Source organism: Aptenodytes forsteri, unplaced genomic scaffold (assembly GCF_000699145.1).
Source record: "Aptenodytes forsteri isolate BGI_AS27 unplaced genomic scaffold, ASM69914v1 Scaffold3, whole genome shotgun sequence".
NCBI lineage: Eukaryota > Metazoa > Chordata > Aves > Sphenisciformes > Spheniscidae > Aptenodytes > Aptenodytes forsteri.
The window spans coordinates 2,120,735-2,141,552 of record NW_008795283.1 but is presented as its reverse complement, the minus strand read 5'-3'; the positions used below and the strand labels follow the sequence as shown (position 1 = coordinate 2,141,552).

The 20,818-nt window shown below is 43.4% G+C and overlaps 1 protein-coding gene across 1 annotated transcript in view; it reads left to right on the top strand.

Annotated features, from left to right (window-relative positions):
• The first annotated feature begins 372 nt into the window (after positions 1 to 372).
• SUSD6 (sushi domain containing 6) overlaps positions 373 to 20,818 on the top strand; it is an 83,662-nt gene continuing 63,216 nt past the window's right edge. Inside the window, exons 1-2 of the mRNA XM_009279280.1 lie at positions 373 to 410; positions 3,188 to 3,274. The gene's annotated coding sequence lies outside the window, so the exon portion shown is untranslated. The remainder of the gene's footprint in view (positions 411 to 3,187; positions 3,275 to 20,818) is intronic.

Sequence of the window (20,818 nt, the reverse complement as noted above, 5' to 3'; positions counted from 1 at the left end):
TGGCCTGTTGTTTGCTTGCTTATTTATTTATTTTAAACTGATGATATTTCTGTGTGATAGTTCAAGACAGTTTATTGAGGAAGCTCACACTGTCGAAGAGCTGCAGGACCAGAAGTTAGAGGTATAAAACCCCTACCTCTTCCCTGCAGCTTCAGTTGTCCCCTTCCCCCAGCTTCTGGCTTTCTCTGCCTGTGTGTTGAACGGCGGGCAGGCTCCAAAAGCAGAGCGTACCCTGAGAACCTTCTCCACAGCTCGAAGGGTCGATGTGTCTCATCACTCTGGTGATTCCCCGAGGGGAACTGCTATCCTGGCAACCAGCCCTCCCAGCAGTGAATTTGCTTCCTGGTATAAGTGAGTGTTAAGTAGAATGAGTTGGTCATCACCTCTGCAGCAGTAACCTTGTAGGCAAGGTAAAGTACAGCTTTTGGAGCTGGTAGAGCAGGGTAAAGGGAAACTGGCTTCTGGAAACACTTTTACGTGGAAAATGAAACGCTGCATCATATTTATGCTATGGACTAGAATGGCTTTCAGTCCAGCAGTGTAAACTCACTTGCCGCAGGAATGACTTCCTTGTAGATGCTTGAACTTTGCTGGGCTGATACGTGCACCATTTTAACGTCATGCTCAGAAGTGAACCGGTTTCAATACTCTGTGTCTCTGTCCACGGCTTCCTTAGCTTACACTTTAAAAGCTTCAGAACCATTTTGAAAACTTTAAAGCTGTTGACATTTTCCCTCAACTCATTTTCCGCCTGGTTTGTAATTAAATGTTGCTGTGGTTTGCTGCTGTTCCTGTTTTTTTCCTGCATTGGTTTAATGGGGTTTTATAATAAAATGAGTGGGAATTGAAAGAATCTCTGATCAAAACCAAGTTTGCATCTTGTTTGGGAATCAAAATAGATAAGAAGTTATGTTGGAGTATTGGATCTCTTTCTGCAGGACTCTTAAGGGAGCATAAGTTTTAAGAGGGGAAATCCTGTTGATGTATCAGTCTTGTTTTAAAAAAAAAAAAAACAACAAAACCAAACCAACCCAAACAAACAAAAAACCCCCCAACCCAACAACATCCTCCCAACCCCAGACCCCCAATTTCTGTTAAGTGAGCTTGAGAGTGATATTTTTACGCTATATGAAAATATAGATCTTTCAGTAGCTAAACTTGCAACTTGATTTTCAACAGTAGCTGTTAAAGGCAGCTTGCTTTGACAGGAGGTATAGTTTGTATGTGTAGTTTTAAATATATAGATTAGTGAAATACTTGAATGTCTCTGACCTGTTTAAGATGTTTTGTTTTTTTTCCTTCTTGGTAAATAACTTCTGGAAAGTCTTCAAGGAGTAGATATTGAAGCAGCCCACACTAATACAATTATACTGTGGGGTGTGCCAGAATCTCCTTTGGGTATTGGAGCCCATTTGTGTCAATCACTCTCACAAGGCATTTTATTTGTTAGACCAAGTAAGGTGCTCTAATGTTAATTAAAACTCTTTTAAATGAGGGGCGGGGGGAAGGTGAAGATGCACACTGGGTATGTGTTGCTCTCTAACGAGACAAAAGGCAAAAGAAAGCTGATGTGCAGTGAAGAAGACTTAACAGTAATTTATCATCCTCTGCTGTGTGGGGATTCATTATACCTGAAAGCTAAGACAGAAACTGCCCCCAAAATAGCCTGTGTAGGTTATCCTTTGGTGTTCGTACGCAGCCTGAGGAGAATCCCTTCTGCGCCAAAACACCAGTCTGGAAGGGTGATTGACATCTCTGCTTTTCAAGAGAAGTGTCAAAATTGCAGAGCGTTGCTCAGAGGGTATGAAAGCTTCACTTCTCCATCTGCTGCCACATATGCCACTGGCGACCCAGCAGCCATTTGTGGGATCATCCTGAAAGCTTTAAACACAGCTCCTCTCCGAGGGCCCCTCACTCCTTTTGAAAGTCCAAAAAGGGCATGCTGCTTGCTTCAGGAGAGGGAGGCTCCTGTTTTCCCCTTAGGAAAATCTAGTAGTACGTCTTTATAAAACTAAAGCATTACTGCGAAGAGCTGTGTGATCCTGAAATGCAGCAAACTGGTTCTGTGATGTGCAACAAAAATATGCTGGAGACTCATCGCAGGCTTTGTCCTGGCTTTGTGAGCAGAGACTATAAAACCATACAAGCCTACTAACAGAGATCCATTAAAAACCGCTTCATGGGTATGGGGAGCAGGGTTGCATGATCGGGGTTGTGTCTTTTGGTAAGTGTGTCATTATTTAAGTTGAATGAGAGACATGAAGAGGAGTTTACTAGGTTTACTTTTAATTTCATTAGCTGTGAGAACCTCCATCTCAAGTCTGTTTCTGGTTTGCTGTCTTGCAGGGCTTGCACACTTCTGAGACTCAAAAAGCTGACATTTAAATGTGACAATGAAATGTTTTAACAACAAAGGAGATCTTTAAGCAGGCTAGACAAAAATTCCTTTCAGCTGCACAGCTTTTACTTTCACTTTTGGATGACCAGCTTGCCCAGTTCTCAGTTGGTTGCTGTGCTTTCCCAAGTAGAGAAGGTTACCTTATTAATAATCATCTTTTCTTTTTAAGTCTTGGAATTTTTAGTATTAATGCTGAATAAAAAGAGTATGGGGGGGGTAAGATAAAACTTACCCGTGTTTTTTTGGCATCATAGAAATAAATTTCCTTTCTCCTATACTTGTTTGGGAAGTACATGCAGTATTTGTGATCACTAGATTTTTATTTGTAGAAGTGTGTGTATCTGATGGCTGGAGTTGATGCAGTTCTAATCTGTGTATTTCAGGTAACTTCTCAGAAGTTTCTGTCCGGGGGGGGGGGGGGGGGGGTGTGTGTCCGGGGGGGGGGGGGAATTAACAAAGCTTGAGTGCTGCTGAAAAATGTTTTCAGTAACGCTCTGCTATGCTTGAAACTCTGATCTGTTTTCTTCTTCTACTTGAAATTTTTAAATGGAATGTGTGAGGGTTGTTTTGAATATTCTTTGGTTTTGAGTAACTTGTGCAGTATATCTCAAACCCAGATCTGAGTTTTGTGGATAATGCCTCTACCTGAAGCATAGCTGTGTGCCTGTGTCCTAAAAACATAATAGAGCTGCTTCTACCCCTCAGCCTTCCAGCTCTTTTATGTGACAGGGTTGCTCTTCTTATCCCCTATGTATTCACGCTAATACTTACCTTTTCGTGCATTCCTAGGTGTGTGAATCAACCCATCGTCACTGAATCATCGCTTTAATCATACTAACTTGACAACCATTGTATGCCAGCTTGTGTCAACACCAGGTAAGATGAAAGCTAATGCCATTACTTTATTTTTCTTGACTCTTTGCTTTTTAAACCTGCATTTTGTCCAAATGCCAGTGACTTTTCTGTAGACTAAAATCAGAAGGTGCTGCCTTCCGTGTTCTCCTCCTGCAGCAAGACAGCCACTTACTGTTAGCATTACTTCCTGTTTTGAAAGCTAGTGCTCTAAAATCTTCTTAGGGTCTGACTCCTTTGTAGCCATGCCTTAGTCTTTTTCCTGACACCTCTGCTAACCTGCTGTTTGTGGTGTTCAGATACCAAAAGCTGTTTTTTTCCTTGTATTTTTCATCCCCTTACCATTCCCTGGTTTTGCCATAGAAACTGTTGAACTCCTGCCTTCCAGAGTTAAGCATGCACGGTAAGCCACCTGTACTGTCTGACCTTTTCTCTTGAACAGAAAATGGTTTTTGTTTTGTTTTGATTTTTTCCATACCTCCTCCCAAATGTTACCTTTGAAAACCTATCACAGAAAGATCTTACCTGTGTATTTTATGTTTTAGTGGTAAGAAACTACCTGGATATGTCTTTCAGAGAACTAAACATGAAGCTGTTTTTTGGACCTCACCCTTTTATCCCCCTTTAGAGAAGGGAAGTAGATTGGGGGTGGGGTGGAGAGGAAATCCCTCTAATGCTTTCAACAAGGTTATTATCCAGTACTCTAGGGGAGTCCTAGCGCTGACAAACTAATGTGAGCCTTTGTTCTGACCCTAATCAGAATAGGGATAATTCCTCTGACTACGCCCTCTTCCCCTCAGATCCCTCTAGCAGTGATAAGCTAGATTGATTAAGCTCCTTTGCTACCACTCTTCTTGCTGTGCTGGCCTGTTGTCCTTGTTTCCTGCAACTGCTACCGTGAGTGCAAAGGCTTGAGTTTTGAGGGGGTCTCATTAGGAGTGCTAATTTAAATCTGTTGAGATTTTTTGGGTGCTCCTGAGTGGTACTTGTACACTTCAGTTAAATAGATATCTTGGTGGATATGTGTGTGTGTTTATTTTTTGTATGATTAAATAAGAAAATAACTTTGATGCAGGACACATTGGACTTTAATATAGTGGCATCTTTTGTTACATGTTGGGACATGTAACTGAGAGAATGCAAATTGGCATGTAGCTGAAACTCAGAAGGTATTTTTCCTTCTGTCTCTTCTTTCCTCCTTCCTTGTCCAGAGCAAACATATATTATTTCTCAAATGCTTTTAAATACCCTTAAAGAGGATATTTAAACTTCTGGTCACTAGTCCAAAGAGCTCTGTAAGTTTTCTAGGATGAATGTGTATGCAACCTATATATTGTTTTGGTTTATGCCAATGATCTGTTCCCAGTCTAAAGACGAACTGCACAGCAGTAGAGAGAGGAGCTTGAAGCCTAGGTATATAGTGAAATATAACTTTGCATGTAATATAACACAAAAAATAGTCCATTAAAACTGTGTCTCTTCACTAAATCTTATTTGTGGCTGTGGGGAAAGGGCAGGGGGTGGTGGTGAAGATACTGGTTACGTCTGATGTGAAATGATTGCATCAGATAAAGCTGTTAAAAAATGTCTTGCAGATCAAGAGGGGAAGGGGAGAAGTGTACCAAGTTAGCCTCTTTAGCCTTTCCTTGGCAGTACGAAGCTGATGAGAAGCTCATCCTTGTGCTTCTAAAAGCAGGTCTCCTAGTATAGCCGTTCGATTTGTGATAGTGGGTTCTCTGAGGATTGTTGGTGGCAATCCTCCGTGGATAATCTGTCCTGAGTCTGGCTGAGCTGATCTTCGGGTGAATTTGTAAGGGAGTTTGCTGTCTTTCACTAGGGGCTGTTCTCTCTGCAGGGTGGTTTGAGACCCTCTTTAGTATCAGTACAGAATATAGGGACAGGAGGGATTTAGGTAAGTTAAAGAACATCCCTAGAAGACAGAGACTGAGTGTGTCCGCACAGCTAGCATCTGCATATCAGCACAATGCTCTTGTAGTGTTTCATTTTGATAGAGTGTTTTTTTTCCTAGTTCAGAATTGGAAAAGGTTTGCAGCGGCAATATAAAAATCTGATCTCTTTGCAAACTGCACAATTTTTGACTATGTAGACATAATGTCTAGATGAGCTGAGCTCTAAAAAGTGTGTAAAAAGGTATTGGGGAGGAGGGAGAAAGGCTCCATCAGAAGACACCCCTAAAAAGTGTGTAAAAAGGTATTGGGGAGAAGGGTGTCTTCTGATGGAGCCTATCTGTGGAGACTGACTTAAAGTGTTTGGGGCAGGGGTCCAGAGCTGAAACTTACCTTTTTGCTAGTGACTGTGCAGAGGTGGGGAGTGCGTGTTACAAAGGCTCTCCAGCGTGGCTTCCTGATGCGAACCTGCATGGAAGCATTAGCTGTGAGAAGGGGTTTATGAGCACTTCCAAACAGCAGTTGCTTTTTAAGGTTGATTCTGTTGACAGTATCCTGAAGAGACATCACTAATAGGTGCAGTGTGACACGTTTTATGTGGGTAAAATTATGGGCTAGGCATAACTGCCTTTGCCTAGCACTATTAACCCAACAGTTGTTAAATCCCAGGAAATGCTCATTTTCAGGGTGGTGATTGCTTTTATGACCTAAAAATAAAAACTGGAAGGCGTATGTATTGTTGGCTTTCTTTTCTTTACTCTCGATGGGCATATGCAGAGCATTTCCTGCGAATGAGTGCCCTGTACTTAGAGTTATTCATATTCTATCACTTTTCAACATCCTGTTCATCTTTCGTGATTTGAAACAATTATCCTGAAATGGTGTGGGTGCGTGTGTGAGAGAGAGAGAGAGACCGCCGAGAAGTTGCAGTACAGAACACAGGATTCCTCTCCCCCATTATTTTTATCCTGTGAAGTGAGAACAGAAGGAGGATGGCAGAAGCATTTCTGAACAGCTCCTGTGCAAAGCTTCCCATAAGGCCTTGAACGCTCTCTAACCTGCGCTTTCTTGTCTGTTCCCCCCTTGTCTGGTTGAAGCATTTGTAACGTGGAAAACCTAAAACCCAAGTGCTTATAACAGTGGTGTCTGCTCTGGGATCGGCCAGTGTTCACCTGCATCCCTTCATACATATCGGGGTTTCCCCTTTGCATATATTTTGACTTTTTTTTTTTTTTGGTCCAGGTTAGTACTTCCTTTTCAAGTGGTGTGCTGTAGCATGAAACTCCAGGGGCATATGGCATTGTTGGTATTAAAAATTAAGGAAACAGTACAGAATATTCAAAATTGATCTGTTTTTCTCCCCAAATATTTTCTTTCTGCTCCACCGATAGGAGGCCAGAGGGGACTTCCTCTGCCTGTTTCTTTATGTATGAACTGAGGGTTTGGATTCTAGGTGAGTGTGGGTTGGGTTTTTAGTGGATTTTTTTGTTTGGTTTTTTGTTTGTTTTTTTTTTAAGGTAACTTGAAGACCAGCTTAACCCTTGTGACTCTCTGGTAGAGAGGAAGGAAGACGGGTTTTCAGTGGCCACCATATCCTGGAGGCAGTATATTGTTCCATTTAACTTATGACGATTGTGTCTTCCCACCTCCTCCCCACTTCCCCCCAATATTTTGCGGAACAGACACTTCTTGATTTTAATTTTTCATCTGTATTTATCCCTTATTGTGAAGCTAGAGATTTTAACTAGCATAGCTTAGTCATCAACTAACACATCGCAAAAAGGCTCTCTGACTTTTGATGTGACAAACAACTTGCTGTGTGTGAGATTGGGAAGAAGATTCCCCCCCATAGCCTTGTGCTCCCTGGCCGATTCCCCTCCAGCTCTGTTACCTTAACAGCCAGTTGTGTTTACGGGTAGAGCTTAGCTTAGCATCTTGGGGAGTGCTTGGGTCAAACTAGCTGGTGATCATTTGTCTCACCTAACCTTGGAGTGGCAGGTTGGAACCCAGCATTACCTGCGGGTGCTGTTTCCTCTCTGACTGTAGTAGGGATCAGGCTCTGACCATACGCTCCTTAAACAGCAGTTTCCGTGAGGCAAGCTGGGTTCATGTGGGATGTATAGATTGAGGTACTTCTTTACAAGGATGGGTCCTTCAGATGAAAATGAAGACATGGCTGGGGGAATGGGTGTTGCCAATGTCCTTACTGTGGCTGTTCAAGGAAATTGGCATTATAGCTGGTCTACCATCTCACTTGATGAAATCTTCTCTTCTCTTTGCCTTTCCAACAGGAAGGGCTCTGCAGTTTGTGATGGAAAGCAGTCTTCTCTAGTTCAGCAAATCTGTTCTAAGAGTCCCAAGAAGAGACAGCTATTTATAATGGGCATCAGAGCTATTGATATGTAACTTACTTTTGGGGCAGGGACTTGCCTCTGTGTTGGTAAAGTGGCAGTTTTATGGCAGCAGGAGCCTGGGATGAACCCATAAATATGAAATACTCATCTGAAAAACAACTTGCTACAGAAAATCTCCTGTTTGAGAGGTATGTTACTTGAAGATAGGCCTGTTGCAGAATAGGTTGTTTTTTGTTTTAAATGATTCACAGCAAACACCTAGATTCTTCAGAACAACTTGGGTGGGTTTTTTGTTTTTTTTGTTTTTTTAACTAAAACCAGGCTGCCCTGCATAAAGTGTCAGGCAGCACAAGGAGATGTGTATTGTACTTGCAAGACTTTTGAAAGGGCCTGAAAACTGAAGTTGGAAGGAGTTGAAGCATTTGAGACACTGAATGTTAACAGCCGGCACTAATATGCTTCTGACCTCTGGCAGTGTGGCTGAGAAGATAGTCCTGGTTGCTCCTTGTAAGTCGATCTCTGTTGCCTTGGTTGATCTGTGTGCCTGTGCCTGGTCTTTTCCGCCATCTCCAACAGTGTACTAGTGCGTTGGTTGGTGCTGACTAAAGAGGAGGACTTGAATCAGAAGTACTGCTTCTTACAGAATGATGCACGTGCTGCAGCCTCTCCAAGCATTGTTCCAGACAATCCTTGCTGAATTTGAGATATGTGATTTTTTTTTTTCTCCTGAGGTACTTGGTGGCAAGCAACCATAGTTGCTAAAGCAAGCTGGTATTTTATAGTCCTCCTGCATTGTGCATTTAATTGCTGCATAACTGATTCCTGCTGTCTCAAGCATACATTGATTTTTCTTTTATGCCAACTGTTTAACAGGCTCCCAGTATATAAGGGAATTTTGCACCCTCTTTCTACTTGAAGCAGTACTTGGAGCTGTTGAGGGATATTATTCAGCTTTGACAATACCGTGCTGTGTCTTAACAAGGGCATGTGCGTATCCTAAATTCTGTGAAGGTATAGCTGGGCACTGTCTAGCTGCTCAGAGAAGTTCAAGGCAACACTTCTTTCCCTTTCAGCACCTCATGCTGGGTGCTCAATTTGTTTAATCCCTACAAGTGGTGCATTTTTTAGGATGGATACAGTAAACAGTGCAGAGGGGTTTTTTTGTCTTCCAAGTCATGGAGATCAATATTAAATGTAAAATCAGCAAATTCTGTCTAGATTTTTTTTTCTCTAAGACTCAACAATTATCTTAGCCTTTCTTGTCTTTGAGGTCTTCTCTGTCTCCTTTTTGGCTATGGAGCCAAAAATGTTGTATATGATGATGGTAGAATTTGCTGTAAGTGTAGAAGGCAGCCTGTCTTTCAAGTTGAAGCAAATTTCTGGAGGTAGGTGAGGTTAAGGAGGAGCCAATGATATTTTAAGCAGGCTTTTTGAAGCTGGCTTAACTCATTAGTTATACCGGGATGAGCCCATGAATTAAGTAGAATTATTTCAGACTTGCGCTGTGAGGGTGATTGCTGTTACACCCTCTGTACCTGATGTTTGAAAGACTACAGCGGAGATCCTCTCCCCTTTTTGGAGAAGGGAAGGAACATAAGAATATTGCAAACACAGTATGTGGAATCCCTTGGTGAGTGTGGCACTGCCTGCTACCCAAGAATCTGATGCTGAGAAAGGTATTTGACTTAGACTGCTTGTGAGAACAGAGACTGACAGCTCTGGAGGCTGAGGCTCTATTAGCCTCTAAGAAAAAAAAACCAGGGGAGGTTAAGAAAGGTGATTAGTGTAGGCAGTGTTAATGCAAGCTTTGTATAGTGACATGAATGTTGTGTAGTTGTTGCCTGGGCTTCTCTACATGCTTCCTGCCTATCAAAGCCTCTGGGAGGACATCTGCAGGAAATGGAGCAGTGAGCTAGATGAGCTCGTTTTGATCACGTGAATTCTTGCACACCAGTATGTATCTTAATTTTTGAGGGTAGATCAGTTTCCTTAGCTATGTATCTGTCTGTAATTGAGATGTAATCTACAGTGTGCTAGGCGGTGCTCTCAGGTGGGGACACAATCACAATTAAAGGCCAGTAGCATGCGATGGAGGAAGGTAGGAAAAACGAAAATACAGAAAAATGTAATTAGTTAAAACTGAACTAGGCTGTTTCTTTTATGTGAAGCTACTCCTAGGAAGGTGATGATCTGAGTACATTTGGGAGGGCAAACCTCTCCACAACCTACCAGTCTCCTGATGTCCAGGAACTAGTTCTCAGAAGAGATGACGTCGCTTAGCTTCTTGGTGAGAAGGAATAGCTTTGGTTGTGAAAAGTCAGAGTAATAAAGGTTGGACCTCTGGAGCTACTATAGATCCAACCTCCTGCTCAGAGCAGCCACTCGAGTTATGTAGATCTGGATACAAAGGGTGGGTCTGGATGTATTGCGTAATGGTTTGGGCTATATGTAGTAGGTGAGTGTCCCTCATGGGACTTTGCCCCAAGAGAAATGCTGAGCTTGGTTCCTAACTAGCGAAATCACTGCTGCTAGCCAGAGAACAACAGGAGGCTTGGAAGAGGATTGCAAAGGCTTCTGTGTTCAAATCCACATTTAGGTGATATTCAGCTGGCTGCTGAGGTCTGGGCTTTGAGGCCCTTTATTATTATTTCTGTCTTTGGAGAATCTAGATCTGGGAAGAAGTGGTAAGAGGTTGTAAGTGTCCTCTCAAGAGAAGTTGTTGCATTTGTTTAACGTAGTGGGGAGGAAGATTTCTTGCCTTGAGTTTTTGTCTTGTATAAAGTAAAAACATACTTGCCTGCCCAGATGTGACAACCTCTCTCGCTCCCTTCCCATCCTCCTTCACCCTCTGAGGAAAGCATGTATTCCAGGACATACATGTCTTATTATAGATAAAACATTTCCATCTTTACAAACACGATGTTTTCAAACACCACTGCAGTCTCTCATGCTGTTAGTGGTACACCCTGGGGGTATGGGTGTTATTATTTGGCCATAGGTTTCTGCCTTTAGGCTGTGTTTGGTAAAATAAGTTTTAAGTAAATTCAATCCAGTTTACTTTGTATTAGTATTAAAAGCTTAAAACCCATTCTTTTTCCTTGGTATTTCTGTGGAGAAGACATTGTTGGAGTGAGACTTGCACTTGGATAACTTGGCTGTGTTTTATAGGTAACCCTCTGTAACACAGGGTGAGCTTCTCTGATGTCTTCTGGAATAAGAGGAGCTAAAGTAGAGAAGCAAAAACTCACCAAGTAAAAATGATATGTGGATTTACTTCCACAATAATGACTTCCAGTGTAATAGGGTGTAAAGCATGGCTGCTGCATGCCTTGCACTGTGGTGCGCGACTTCATTATGTTGTGGTTTTCCCAATGTGTGGCTGTAAGGTTGCCAAGCTTTCAGCTGCTGGTGTAGGTTTGTGCCAGCCATGCCTGGCACACGAGGAAGTGGTGACCTTGTGCGTGTGCAGGGCACGGGCGGCTGCGGGGAGGACGAGAGTTTATGTACTGCATGGGGTGGGGTGGCAGGCATTGGCATTACTGTAGCCGGACACAGAAGTCCTTATTCGTTTAGTCATTCGGTCTCAGGTTAAGTGCTAAACTGGGGAACGCAGGGCTGCTACCTGGCCTGGAAAGAAAAACAAAGTCTTAATGCGGAAATGCTGTTCTCGGGTGGAAAATCTTAAGGTTGAAAGAAGCAGAGAGGGGTCTCTGCTGCTGCCCCTGAGCCAGTGGTGGCCTCTGGAGTGCTTTGCTCTGCGTTTGGTGGTGTTGCAGGCTGTGGAGGTGCACATTTTGCTGTAGTGGGCATTAAGTAAACCACTTGATTTATCTAGAATGCAAACATGCAGTGATAGCTATACCACAGAGGAAGACTTGTATGAATCTCTGTTGAACAAAAACCCAAGATACTTTGTCCTGGTCTTTGGCTTGAAATACCAAATGCCTAAGTTTGAGGGTGTGCTTTCTTTGTTCTGGGGGAAGGTGAATTTGGGGATCTCTTCCCGCAGTAGAACTGAGCTAGACCTTATCTCCTTTTGCATCAAATGGAAGCACTTCCTTGCCAGGCTTCACTGGGCAGGAGAGCTGAAATACTTGGTGTTCAGAAAACAAAGAAAATCCTGTTGCTCTGGGCTTTCTGAATGCCTAGTGAGCAGTGACTATTTAAAAGGACTTGGTCAACTGGGGAATCCTACCTTCGCCTGAAAAATTTCTCTACATCTGTTCATGAAAGATTATGAAAAAGTTTGGAGGGTGAAATGTTACTTTCTCCTTTCAAATCATAGTGTGCCCATTGACATAAGTATGGTCACTTTGATATCCTACAGAACAAATCTGCTCTTCCCAGGGCTGAAGACTTGCCATGCTTCTGTTTTTCTTCTCTGCACCATGTGAGGTAATGAGCAACCGAGTTATCATGAGTCTAAAGTTCAGGCCATGGTAGAGCATCTCTAATACCTGAAGCTCCTTTTAATTTACAGAGGAAAAAAATCCTTTAATTACTGCATAGATGACAAATACGAGGATCAAAGTGAGACTTTTGAGGCAAAGCTTAACTGCTTGTAAGCTGGAAGTAATCGTGGCTCTCCTTGCTAATGAAGTTTAATGTTGGGACTACAGAGCTAAGAAGGCAGACTTGGGAAAAGACAATGTGAAAGACTTATTTTTTTTGTCTGCCCTGTGAAATACCAGCCTTTCCCCCTCGGCCTCCTTACCCTTGGCAGAGGACAGGTGCCACGTGCAGTCATTTTGGCCACTGCCACTTCCTGCAGTCCTGTGTACTTGCATTGGGGTCACCCACATAACTGCTGGTCTGCTCTGACCTTTTCTTCTCAGGTTTCTACTGCTTCATGCCCCAGAGTGCGAAGGGGACACCATGTCCAGTGCTGGATTCAGGTGATCCTAAAACAGATAGGCTGTCCCAAGTTCCACTCAGGAAAAGAATGTATTTTGTTTGTCTCCACAAAATCCACCTTTTCTGAAAACGGTAACAAGGTTGCTGTGGTTTGATCACTGTTAGCCACAAGAAGAGTTAATGATACTAGAGAGAAAAAAAAGCCTAGAAATGTTTGTTATGGAAGTCCATATTTAATCTCTCCCAGTGGCCTTTCTGATTTCCAAGACTATTGATTGCCCCCTGTGTCTGAAAATGAATTTAATTCTGTGATGCTTTTGCTGGCAATAGATCTTCCTTTTCACATGGAAGAAACGTAGACTATAGATCTTGCTAGAAATTGATTGGGAGTAACTTCTGGTGGCATGGAAAATCTTATATAAGAATATAACGTAAGCTGTGTATAGAAGTCTGAGTGTCAGAAGCCTGCATCCAGCTTCCGTAGGAGGTTGCTACCCCACACGAGTGCACTGTTTCTGCTGCTTTCTGGTGCAAAGTGTATCCTTTTCTAGTAGGATCATCAGTAAATGAAATACGCAAGGAAGGCAAAACACAGACAAAAATGACACTTCATTCTGCAAACTTATCATCAAAAGCTGGCTTGTATAAGCATAAAAATGAAGTTCCTGGTCCTAAGATGAGGCTGCTAGCCACCTCTCTCGGTAATTACTTAGCCTGGCAATAGCTACAATTAAGCTACTGCATCTCTCTTTCTCTCTCACACTTTCTGGCTGTGAGGCTGATAACCAGACAGTTGCTGTCTGTGTCTCTTCTGTGCTGCATTGCTTTTCCCCTTACTGCTTGTGAGGAGGCTGAAAAAGCCTTGCTGTCTCAGCAGGGGACTTGAAGTCCATGAGAGCTATACACCAGGTACCTGGGAGACTGCCTTTTTGTCTTCCTGTAAGCAAATGCTTGGCTCTGCTGGAGACCCTTGTGGATTGCTCTTTTTGTAGGAGTGTTCATCTCTGGGTTTCTTGCCTGAATTCCCTTCCACGCGCAGAGAGCAAATACAAAGTGAGATGTGTGGGTCAGGGCAATAATATACCTGGACTCAGACTAGAGTGTTTTAAAGGGATGGAGCGGGGAGACTGGGATATGTTGTGACCTGGATGGATCTGGGAAGTAATGCTGGCACTAGTTAATCTGGCCTGTCATTTTCCATTTTATTTACTCCTGGCACTTGATTGTCAGAGCAGGCTTTTCTACTGCATTCTCTTTGTGGCTTAGGCTGCTCAGCACTGCTGCAAAATCCTTCTAATCCTTTTTGCTATCCGTCTCTTGCAACGAAAACTCAATTGACAAAGTGAATACTTGAATTTCAGAGAGCAAGTGAGGATTCAGGTTTGGGAAGAATGAAGAATCAGCAAATATGGCAAGACCTTGTCGGGACTGAGAGACACTTACAATAGGTGAATCAACTTGTGTGCTATATCTTGACAGCTGTTGAGGGGCTTTGCTAGTACCAGGGATCTTACCTCCTTGCACAAGACTTTCGCAACTAAATAATACCCACCAACAGGCGCTCAAATAGAAAAAGACCTTATTGATCTCTTTTTTAAGAGAGAATGAGGATGCACTAAGATTGTCCCTCTTGACCTCTGTATCCTGTATTACAACTTTGCTGCATGGCAGACCCATATGTGGGATAGCACTGCTGAAGTAGAAGCTTTCTCAGCTAGTGTGCTTTCCTGTGTTCTACAAGATATTAGAAAGCATGGCTGCCATGTGTCTGGCCTCACATTTGTTGAAGAAGGACGTGTTCTTGGGTGCTCTGATCTGAACCAACTGTGTTGGTTGCAATTCTGGGCAGTGCTTTCAGGAATTGAAGATGGCTTCAGGATAGCGGTTGGGATTTACTGTGCTAAGCATGTTTACTGCTGCCAGATGCCTCACAGCTCCAGAGCATTACTGTAATCTGCTCATGACAAAACTGGTCTTTCAGTGTTGCAGCTCTGACTGGGCTGTGGATGAACCACATTCGTGTTAGGGCTAAGCAAAGCTCCTACAGGAGTGTTCTCATCCTCCTCATTCTGTTGTCCTGTCATGAAAAGTGCTCTGAGCTTGACTGACTGGGCCGGAACACTGGCAGCACTGGTTCTTCAGAAAGCCAGATCTGGACAGGGGATGATGGGGCTGGAACAGTGGCAGGAGAACAGGCATTTTCTCTCTTATCTTGGAAGGAGTGATCTATTACTTTTGCTTTTAAATATGAATGAGCTCATTCTCTGTACCTCAGTTACCGACCATATGGTCTTTCTGGTAAAGTAGCAGATGTTCCTCTCTTGCTGTGTTTTGCTTTGTTACACAAATTCTCTTTGTTTTCTTTCTACCCTGTCTGCAATGGGCTGTAATAGTGTTCAGCTCCAGTGTACCAGGTTATTGCCCTGAATTTCTAAATGTGCATTTACAAATAAGGTGGGGGCTGCATAAAATGTTGCTTGGGTTGTGGATCTGATGCATGTGTGTATATAGGTGGTAACCGAACCCTGCGTTCTGGGTCAGTATGCTTAGCTGAATAGTTTCTCCTTCTGTTTTGCTGTTACTTATGGGCTCTGCACTTTGTTCTTCAACATAAACCAGAATGTTCCACCCCACCTTCTTTGTGGTGGTTTGGTTTGGTTTTGCTAGTGAATGCAATTTCTTTGCAAATCTGCATCACTTTGTATCCCAGAGCAGCGTTGTTTTAGTGAGAGAATGGGGATATTTTTGCACGTAAGCGGTTGTTTTCTATATTATCCCTGCCGGTATAGTTGTTTGTTCTCTTGTGTACTCATGAGCTGCTGTTCCAGTTTAGTAAGGGAGGGTAGGCATATGGTGGTGGACTGCAGCAGACGAATGTCTGTGAGTGCCAGATAGATCATGGCATCCCCCAGTCTGGATGCAGGAATTAAAGGGTTGCACCCACAAAGAGTTGTTCTCTGTTGTGTCTTTATTTGCATGGGGTATGAAGCACTTGACACAACACTCAGAGAAACTTTGGTCCTTGCTGGTGAGAATGACTCAGCTCTTCATAAATCTTATTTCATGTATTCTTAGGAATCCTCATGTGGGAAGGGGCCCATTGCTTTGCCACTGGAGATCTGTTGCCCTAAGGCAGTGTCAGAGGCTGGCTGAGCCTGCGCTGCCATGCTGACCTGCATGTACTCTTTCATACATGCAGCTAGAACAGGTGGGGTTATGAACCGACGCCTTCTGCGGGCTTCTTGTCTGGGCATAGACAGACAGCTCCTTCCCCTTTCCCTGTAAATCTAGCCGTGGTCAAAATTTCTTTCTTTCCCCTGTCCAGGGACCCTGCCTGCTAGTCTTCTGTGTAAAGCTAAGTGTGTGTCAGTATTGACGTATTTACTAAGAAGGGTGTCAAACAAAGAAGAATGTGGTGGTAGACTTTTTTTTAAAGATTTTTGGAACGGGGAGGAGGATTTGCTGTTAATATCAAGGAAGCTGCCATGGTTTAACAAGGAAAAAACTTTTACATAGTTCAGTGAGGTATATGGTGATGGGATTGCTTAAGGTGAAACAAATACTAGTTTTGTCTTTCCTTTTTGAGCAAATGCAGATACCAGCTTTCTCCATATATAAATGACTGTGGAACAGTTCAAAGTGTGTGTGTGGGGGTGTTTGTGTTCACTGGTTAATGCAATACTGAGAAGAGGCACTAGAGCAGGTCTTTTGACCAGTCTGTTGATGTGTTGTCTCTTGCTTTACTTTGGAAGGCTTATGGCAGTGGCATGGGTTGATTCCCCTCTGGGGAAAGCATGAGCCTCTAGAGGAGGGATTCTTTCTGTCTTTTCTGGTGAAGGAAGCAGAGGTGGGGAGGTGATTATCTCAGGGCCTGAGGGGTTTGCCTCAGACCATGCACTGAAGAAAGATGCAGTACAGAACTGCCCTTCCCATCTGTGCTCAGAAACCGCTAGTCCTTTCTGGAAGACTCGTGTCTGGGTGCTCTTGGGCTGGCTGTTTCCTGTTTGGGCTGCAAGTCACCTGTGCTGGTGCATTTGTACAGTGCTGCTTATCATGTGAGGGCTTGTTGCTACATTCAGTGAGACAAGGTGGTCTTGCAGGCAGCTTTAACTGAAAAATACTGTAACTTGCAGGTAGTTCCAAGCTTAGTGTGGCCCCTTGGCAGAGCCAGTCAGTGGGCCACGATGTTTTAAGCATATGCTCCTGTAGGAGACTGAAGCCTAAAGGACTGCTTGAGGGAGGAAGGGTGCGTTTGAGGATGTTGGGATTAATGGTAGAGTTATTCAGTTATGATAGATTGCTCTAAAATTTTAATGCTTTTCTTACTAGAAGACAAAACAACAGGAGTGAAACCTGCTGATAGCTATGTTTGGGAGCAGGCTCAGGTTCCCTGAGAATCCCCCTGGGGCTAGTTAAAAGGATGCAAGGAGGCAGCAATTTCATCTTTGTCCTTAATCAGAAGAGGAGCAGCTGCACTGGGGCTGGTGAAATGCAAGGAAAGGCCATTTAGATGCCAAGACATCAAGAACAGACAGAGGTCTCTTCTTAATGTTCTTGTTTGCATTACAAAAGTTGCCACAGTCTTCAAGGTGCTGCCAGAATGTACACCCTCTGAACAAAAAAAAAAAGGAAAAAACTAAAAAAAAAAAAAAGCTTAAACTCTAATGGACAAGATCAGTGTTCAAGATGACTGGAGATGTTATGTAGTGAACCTGTGTTCTCTGTCCCACTGCTCTGTCATTTACTCCCCACTGCTGTTGCCACACCCCATTGTCCATGCTGCAGGCATGCTTTGGCTTAGCATCAAGCTTTGAAAGATAGGTTCAGCAGCAGCTCTTGATCCCAGCCAAGGAGGGGGAGTACGCTTGTGCATAGGTTCTGTCTCTTAAGGAGGCATGACTAAACTGGGGAACAGTTAAAAAAAAAAAAAAAAAAACAAAAAAAAAACCCCAACAAACCAAAAAACACACCCCACTCCCATCCCTGTCAAAAAAACAAGCCAAAACCCCCACCACAAAACCTGCATGCTTTCTGAAAGTACCATCTGGCATGGGAGAGGAGCCAGTTTGCTCCTGTTTCCCTGGAGCAGGAGATTCCTGTGTTCCCAGCTGTGGTTTAGGGAAGCCTGATGCAGGTATCTGTAGGATGGTGATAACCCCTTGCATAAAGGAACATAACCTCCATTACCAGTATGCAGCTCATCTCTGCACTGAGCTCCGAAAGTGAAAGCACAGCTCAGCCCTTGTCGGGGGGGTGGTGTGCACAAGTCTCACTAGATTGCTAATGCTGCAGCCACACAGGACCTTTGCAAAATGCACAAAGTAACTGCCCTCAAAACCTTACAAACTCATTCCTATAAGCCCAGGGGCAATTTTTTCAGTCATGGGAAGTCCTGGAGACACTGTTGATGAGTTCAGCTGAGGAAATAGCACAAGGAACTGTGGGAGAGGGAAGGCTCACTCTTGCGTGCGAAGCATGAGCTGGACTGTGTGCAGAGAGGGTAAAGAGGTGTGATAGTAATCTTAAGAAGGAATGAAAGAGAAATGAAAGCAGAGGTGAGGCTGTGTTAAGACTTGAGACAAGGGGAAAGAGCTGCGAACTGGAGAGGGACAGCCATTGGCAAGGAAAGTCTTAGTCTTTACCCCTTTCATAAATCTGGTTTTATAAATTAATAAGTATCAAGCTCATGTCAGTGACTGTAGCTACAAAAATAAAAAGGGAGTGAAATACTTACTGGTAAGAATTTGAGGGAAGCTTGTTTCCAAGTAGTCTTGCTCTTTGATTCTTGCTTCTGAGCCAAATTATTGGCATGTTCTGGGACAGAAATAGCTCATGTATCTGAGTGACCTTTTAATTTCCTTTTCAATCTTCTGAATCCACTGTAATGAACAAAGAAAGCATTAAGAACAGGCGTGGTGCATATTTATTGCATGTTTGCAGTAGACCAAATAGCTCTGTATTTCTCTGGGTGTTATATAGCAAGAACCTGCTGTGAGAGTAAGATCACAGGGAACCAGTCATGGTTCAGATTAAAGAAGTGGTTTCTCTCTATGCGATGGTAGCTCATGATATCTTTGTAGCAGTGGTCTTTTTTGTTCTGTGTTTATACAGCATCTAGCACAGTGTGGTCTGATTCCTAGGCTGGGATTTCTGCCTCCCTTTGCTGCTAATGAGGCAAGAAGTGCTTGTGAAGGGCTTTTTTTGCCTAGTCACATACCTGTCTGAAGCAAAAGTTTATCCTTTGGCATGTGCCCCGGGCTTCCTGCATGCATCTCTTTCCTTGCAGTGACTTCCATAGTGAGTCACAGCAGCAAGCTGTAATGTATAGAAAAGGATGTTAAAAAGCATGTGCTAAAGAAAAGGGGATAAGAAATGATGTTTCAGCCAAGAGGCTTTCATTGGGTGAGGGGATGAGGGAGGTGCATGCAGCAGAGGAAGAAGCAGCATGAGATCAGTGGACTTTTTATTGCACAGCATGAAAAGATCCAACAACTAAAATCTGATCTAACGTTTTCTTCCTGTGTGTGTTACAAGAAATGTTTTCCATGTAAGGCACAGGAGAGCCTGCTGTAAGGAGGCATGTGGCTGTCAATTATTTAAGAAAATGTGCCTCAGCATTCAAACATAAGAAAACAGACCAGATAGACCTGTGGTAGCTGCAGCCTTTATTGCTCATGTTTATGCTATTTAAAGACTAGTCTTCTCCAACTTGATTCTAGTGAAATAACAGGCTTGCCTGAAGTCTATTGGCTACTTGTAGGTGAGGAGAATAAGCCAAGCGTTGCTGGGGATAGGCCTGACATTTCTCAAGTCAAGATAACTGTATTACCTAGCTGATGGTAAGCCGAAACCCTTCCAGAAGGCTTCTAGAGCTCTGGTTTGACCGTTGGTAAATGATTTCTTGTGCAAGTCACCTATACAAAGCAGCCCGCAGTTCAGGTGTGGTTTTAAAAAGAAGCGTTGATTATGTTAATCACTCCTCTGAAGTTCTACAAGACTGGTTCATTCCCCTGATACCCTTTTTCCCCCTCATACTTTTTTCCTGGCATATAATAGTGGAGGAAAAAAATTTCTGTCTAGGAAATGGGGATTAAAGCATTTCTTGTCTAAAGAAGCAGAGGATTCCTTTTTGCCTCTTGAAATGAAGGTGTTTGCAGACCTTGGGTTAATCTTCTTAATATCTAAAAAAATAATTCCAACCCTTAACATTGGCTAATTCCATGAACCAGACCCTCCCAATATTGATGATATTAAGGCAGTAACACGCATGTCCCCTGTTCCAGCCTCCTCCTCAACTTTTTTTAGGCTTCTGCGAAGTCTGAGAGTCTCATTGTACATTGTGGATCTTTCTTTTGTTGCAGTGTCTTTCACATTACTGGCATAGGTCTTAATTCACCAGTCTCAAACCTTTTGCGTTTTGTATGGAGGCCTGGGTCAACACTTGTAGAAGTGAACTGGGATCCCTCTACATATCGTCATCTGTTGATGATTGGTTTGTAGGTGAGCTCGATAGCCTGCTCTCAGGAATGTGCAGTGGGCATCGAGCATTACCAGGCTCTGAAATGACATGGCTCTCACAAGGCTGGTTCTTTCCTCTTTCTGCATTTCTTCGTTCTCATGAGATCAGGAGTCTTTCCTGCAGTTAGGAAGTCCGATGGTCAAGCTTATTTCCCCAGAAAAGAAAGAAAGCAAAAATTTGGGATTGGGCATCTTGCAACCGTGGACGCTGCAGACCATCACCTGCTCTGCTTTTTTCCTTGCAGATGGAAGTACCTGCAGTGTTTGCAAGGAATAGTTTAGTGTTCCCTTGATGATGGTGGTGTTGAGGGTATACCCGTCAATTCTACAGAGGCCTCCCTCCTGAGAGCCTTTGCCTCTTGAGTAACTTTTTATGTCATGTGATGCAGAGTTCTGAGATTGAAACTTGCTGTTGGCCCAGTGAAAAAACCCAACAGCTTTCTTTGGTCAGAAATAAAGATTTCTGAATGGGAATGCTTCTTCAAAGAACTGAAACTCCTGCCCTATTACATCTGTTTCATAGCAAATGTAGCCTAAATATAATTAGCTTCTTCAGATTTGGTTTGTTTGCAGGGAACTAGTGAAGACTATTGATGCCTTTGATGTAACTAAAGCATGGCTGTGCTTGGCAGAGAAGATGAAACTTAACCTTGGTCTCTCAGAAGTAAGTTGTTGGGCTCTGTCCTCACTAGCAGGTGGTCCTACCTTTCACAAAGGCGGGTAACAGCATTTCACTGGGATTTCTTTCCATTTGCAGGGATGGTGTGAAGCAGCCTTTGCAGTGACTCCCAGCAGCTATATTCAAGTGCCTCTGAGGAGTGTGATTTGGAGGGGGCGGGGGGGCTGGAGAGGGATGTGGAGGCTGCTGGACTGTTGCTAAGAGGCCAGGGAAGGAGATGTGGCTGGTGGGGGGAGGGGGCGGGGGGGCTGGAGAG